This window comes from Arachis hypogaea, chromosome 5, assembly GCF_003086295.3.
Source record: "Arachis hypogaea cultivar Tifrunner chromosome 5, arahy.Tifrunner.gnm2.J5K5, whole genome shotgun sequence".
Classification (NCBI taxonomy): Eukaryota; Viridiplantae; Streptophyta; class Magnoliopsida; order Fabales; family Fabaceae; genus Arachis; species Arachis hypogaea.
Window position 1 is genome coordinate 113,440,300 of NC_092040.1, and position 6,220 is coordinate 113,446,519.

Below are 6,220 nucleotides of genomic sequence, written 5' to 3' on the forward strand. Positions count from 1 at the left end.
ACAATATATAAAACAAAACGGCAGGCCTAGTTTCTTAAGTTAATAAACATCTCTTCAAAGTGGAGAATATTGGAATCTCTCTGACATAAAAATATCCTAACAAGCAATGATCCTTTATTATTATTGTTATTATTTTCCACTCATTTCTTCATTCTATATTAACCCATTTTACGGAAATTATTTTTAATATCAAAATAAAAATAATATTTTATTTAAATATCGATATTTAAAATATATTATAATATTATAAATATGTAAAAAAATATCCAATACGCATTTTGTATATTGACTCTTCACCTATAAAATTTACTCACCTATAATTATATCAAATAATACTATTTTTAACAAAAATACCAATATTTTTTTCATATAAAAAAATTAACCCCTTTTTATTGATTCTCTCTTTTTCTTAGCCATATAAATCATCACTCCTCAAATTGCCTTTTGCCTCATCAATCAAAAGTTGCACCTATTGCATGGATACGGTTACCTTTTCAAAAATTTAAAATTTAAAAAGTTTAATTTTGATAGATAATTTAAGATGTAAATTTAGTTGTCTTTACGTAAAATTGTTAGTTAAAAATTATTAAATAATTTAATATATTTAACTAAATTATCATTAAATAGTTTTTTATTATCGACTTCGTACAAAAGATAACTGCATACATGTGAATTTTTACTATAATTCAATCATCAAATGAAATATATTTATTTAAATAATTTTTTTAGTGATAAATTTAAAAGTTAGTTGTTTTTGTTGATGTATACAGTTAATACATAAAAATTAAATTCTACAATATAATATTTTGTATTGATAATTCTTAATTATAGTAATTTTTTTAGAGTAATATGTAGTTATTTTTCTTTCAACTTAAATAGAATTCCGTTAGAAAGCCAATAGAGTATTTATACAATGTGTAAAATGGACTATTTATCTGACCTAATATGAGTTAAAAAATAAATATTCAAGATATTAATTTCTTAAACACAATACATTCATACTATCCAAAATAACCATCCAAATACTAACCAGGGATAATAAACATAAGATATCCTACTAAATCAAACATCTTTATATCTCATTATATACATTATATAGATACTCCATTAGTTCTCTATACTTCGTCGTATTTTAAACATGAGAGTTGAGCTTGGACTTGCAATTAACTTCTATGATAGCAAGTCATTGTTGTATAACGTAGGATTTTGTGGTTTTCATAAAATTGTTACATAATAAATTAAATTAAAGTCAAAAGCAACTCAAAGAACAATAAACAATGAAAAATCTAATAACGTAAGCTTGTGGTAGTTGTCTCAGTGTTGTTGCCAGCAAAAGCATAGTTAGAAAAGCAAACGCAACATCCATACAATAAGCAAATCCATGTGTCAAGCAATTTTGTTATTTTATCATAAAAATATTATATCAATAATTTTTATAGACAACTAAACTATATTTTATATATAATTATTAATATAATTCTGTATAAAAATTGATGATGTAATATTTTTTCTTTTACAATACTACTACATGCAAGCTAATCTAATAAGGAGAAAATCTTCTCTTAATTAAAAAATTTACTGTGTTTGATAAAAATTACGTGCTTATATTTGTAATTTTTAAAGTTTGAGGTGCTTTTAAAGAAATAAGAAATCTAATATAATTTTATATGTCTTATATTTATTTTTTTTAAATCATTATAAATTTTAACAATATTTTTTATCTTACCTAACATAATTATTGTTATAAATTATTTTATTTATACTTAATTTTATTTTGAGTCGTCAAAACATAATTATGCAACTTTTGAGAATTATATTTTAAAAATTAATTTTAATAAATTATTTTTAAAAAATAAAAAATTGATCGAATCAAACCTAAATAATATTTGTATTGGTTGTTTAGAATAAATTACTATTTATAAATTATAAAAATTTCAAAGACTTATAAATCTATCAATTAATAATAAATGAAATTAGTTTTATATTTATAAAAAGAAGTTTTTATATGACAATACATTCAAATATAGATAAATTTATCAATATTTTAAAAGTTCAATGAATAAAAAAAATAATAGATTGAATATTAATTAACGAATGAAAAGGCTGCAAGTGATGATATATACCTGAGGCTCCCATCAAGGACTCTATGATTCATCATGATTATTAAAATGCATGCATGAGATGAGAGGCTATTCAGAATTTAAGTAGTAAGTAATCATCAAACTCATAAAATGGTACGTACTAATTGGTTTTCAAATCCTTGAGGTTGTATCTTGTATGTATTAATATATGAGTACGATGTTATCTTTTTCATTTTTTAGTCAGGTACACTCTTTAAAAAAAAGATAAATGATATCACTTGTTCCGCACTTTTTTTTTTTGGTTCCTTTTATACTCCTCAACATAATTTAATTTAAATAAAATAAAACTCGCATGCAATCATTTTTTTATCTAAAATTAATAGTTAAAAAGTTTTAGTAATAATTTAGTTAAATTTTAAATTATTTGATAATTTTTTATTATTAATTTTATATAAAAATAAATATATGTAAATTTTTGTCTAAATAAAATATTTATTCTACTAAAATAAAAATATCGTTTTTGTTTTGATAGTGATCGATGTTAAGAAAATAATAGTCAAAATATAATCATATATAGAATACATGTTATATTAATTAGTTTAATTAAAGGTGGTTTTTTTAGTGTTTATAAAATGGGCAATTCACATAAATAAAATAAGTTGGAAAAATTTTTACGTAAATATAATATTGTGAAATTATAGACAAAAATGTAATAATAATCCCAATTGTATGTAATCCGCGACACCCTAACGCAAAATTTAAATATACATAATCCGCTACACTCTATCACGGATTGCATTGAGAAATTGATTCTACATAAATCGCTACACCCTGTAGCGGTTTATGAGCAGATGGGACCAAAGCATATTTCGCTACACCTTGTAGCGGATTACGAGGAGAGTGGTTCACTTTGGAACATATGAATACTAGTATAATAGTAATAACTCAGAATGCAAAATGTACGAATTCATACAAATGTAATCGTCATAAGTAAGTCGTACAAAAATAATAGCCACCGGACATTAACACCAACATAAAATAAATTAACTACAGAAGTCATACAAATATAATAGTCACAAGTTGTTAAGACTAACAAGAAATAAATAAGTCATAATTCATACAAAAATAATGGTCAGAACAAACACAATGGGTGCTACTGCTGGTCTCCATCATCATCATGGTCGCCCCCAAATGTACCAAGTAGGTGCGAGCCTGTGCCACATCGAGTCGGACGCTTAACTCTGGTCGCTCGCCGATCTCCGGGTGGAGCATCCTGTAGCCCAACTCCAAATGCAGATGGCAGCGTCCCCCATGCCAAACCAAGTGTCGTACGGGCTACCTACGGGCTCATTCAGGTCGATCGCAGCTGGGACTCAAGAACCTGGGACGGCACATCTGCTGGTTGTGGCCTGTACTCCGGAAGCTCGGACGGACCTCCTGGGACCGGACTTTGGTACTGCTGAACGTCGTCACCCTATATGATCTCAGCGAAATTCGCATAGAACTGTGGTCCAATCAGCTGATCGTCCAAATCCATGGTGAAAGTAGTGTTAGCAAGATTAGCAAACATCTGCGTGCTACATTCATGCAATACTTGGAAGCTAGATACGTGAGTAAAAAGTGTATCACCCATACTAGCCTCCGCAGTGCCACCAATCTGAGTGTCAGTAGGGTGACCACGGGACGATCCAGCCTCGTCATCATGGTGGACGGAAGGTGCTCGTCCAGCACGAGCATCCCGTCGTCTAGCACTAGATCGACGTAGGTGGTGATCTGCTTGGCCTCCGTCATCACCACCAAGCTGCTCCTCCTGCATCATGTCGTCGAGCCAGCGCCACTCCTGATCAGTGACAGCCCCAGCTGATATGCCACATCCTGGAGCGTGATATACACTCTCCGAATGCATATGGAAAGTGTGAGCCTCAAACCACCACCTCTAGATAAATGCGTTGACCAGAGGCTCATCCAACTAGAACCAATGCTCGTTCAACCTAGTCAGGTGGTACAACCCAGCCCTCTCCAAGTAAGGTATGATCCTATCATGTAACGACATATTCTGTTGCCTACGAATGCTATAAATATATCGGGTTAGCTGCATATTCAAAAATAAAGAACACCTGCTTAATTTCTAACAATAATGACATCACCAAACCATAGCTTATGTTTCAAAACTCAAACTACCTAGGTTTTGAAATTACTAATTTACCATCCACAACTTAAATTTAATTTTAAATTTTAAATTTTAAATTTTGATTTTCAAAACCTAAGTTAAACTAAGGTTTTATCTTTCTAATTAATAAATAACTTCCTTAATATTAAATAAAATATACAGGTATTAAATAATTGAAAGAAAATAAAGAGACTTACCTATTCATTGATCCGGCTACGTGAGTAACGCCGTTGAGCCGGTACAACCCCAGTTCATCTTCCATTGTTCCACTGCTCCAAGAATATCATCTCCTTTCTCTCTACTTTCTCTCTCTAAGTATCTAACCACTCTCATAAAATGAAATCCGTTATAGCCTCACACGATTTTTATAGTGAACCACTCTCCTCATAATCTGGTACAAGGTGTAGTGGAATATGCTTTGGGCCCATCTGCTCATAAACCAGCGATTTATGTGAAATCAGTTTCTCAACGTAATTTACGATAAGGTACAGCAGATTACGTGTATTTAGATTTTGTGTTAGGGTGTCGCAGATTACATACAGTTGGAATTGTTGCATTTTTATCTGCAGTTTTATAATGTTGTATTTGCGTAAGAGTTTCTTTAACTTATTTTATTTATGTGAATTATCCTTATAAATTTTTGTTTAATTTATCTAAAAATAAAGATAGAATAAAGTAGAATTCCTTTTTTTTATAATTTTTTGGAGTAAACATTAGACACCAGAAATGAAATTTAACTAAATATGTCAAAAAAGAATTTTAAATTATCACCTTCTTTTAAATAATTACATGTTAAAAGTTTTCCAAACCAAGATATTTTTACTCACATTTGTTGGTTGTTTTTATTGGTCAAATAGAGAACATTTTATTAATATAATTACTTTTAGGTGCTTTAAGAAAAATTAAACTTTTTATTCTATTGTATGCGTATTGTGATATATTAGCAACGTTGAGGGAAAAAAAAAAAGAGGAGTTAATTAGTTCAAAAAATAATAATTTTTAAATTCTAAAAATTTACCTTTAAACAATAAAATAACCCAAATTGCTGATGCGGATTAACATAAAACAAAATAAACAAAAATTCCTATTAATCTTGTAGCACGAAATTCTCCAAATTGATTTAAATGAAATTTGAAAAATGATCAAATTAAAATTTTAAGTATTAAATTAATTTTTACTCTCAGCATTGCATTGAGTTTACTAGGCATTTATGTTGGGACAAAAAGGGGCTGAGCAGACAAAGGAATTAATACATTGCAAAAAAATTTATTGGAAAGTAGGCATTGAAATTGCTTTGAACCGAGAAGAAGAATGTTATATTTATGTGAAAATTGATAATTAAAATTTATTAAATAATTTAATTTATTTTTGGTGTGAAAAAATAAAAATGGACTCATATTAGTTTAAATATAAGAAAAGAAAAATATTGATCACTTAAAATTTTTTTATTAGATAATAGAAGCATTGCTTATGGGAAGAAAAATTAAGAGAATCCAAAACACAAAAACAAAATTGATATTGTGTGGTTACTAAACTAAAGTAATTTGCATAAATATTTAGTCACTCTTCATCATATCATATATTATAAGAAGTATTTCAACTGTATCAAAAAATTAAGTATTTTAATTTAGTAGTTTTAGCCATTGATTTAGATTAATAGTTAAGATCAATTTTATAATTAAAATTACTGAAATATCTTACTAATTTATACTATAAACTATAGAAAATATTTTAAATGTACTATATAGTATTAGGTGTTCTAAAATTTTTAGCCATTACTATTAATTATATATATATTATGATTAAAATTAATAGTTAAAACTAATTAATTTTATGAACGAGATGAAGGACTAAAAATATCTTACATCATGTATGTTACATGTGAAATGCATCCTAAATTATAATTCACTAAATTCATGTAGAAAGGACAATTAACCTTTTTTATATAATAAATTTAGATGTGGTACGA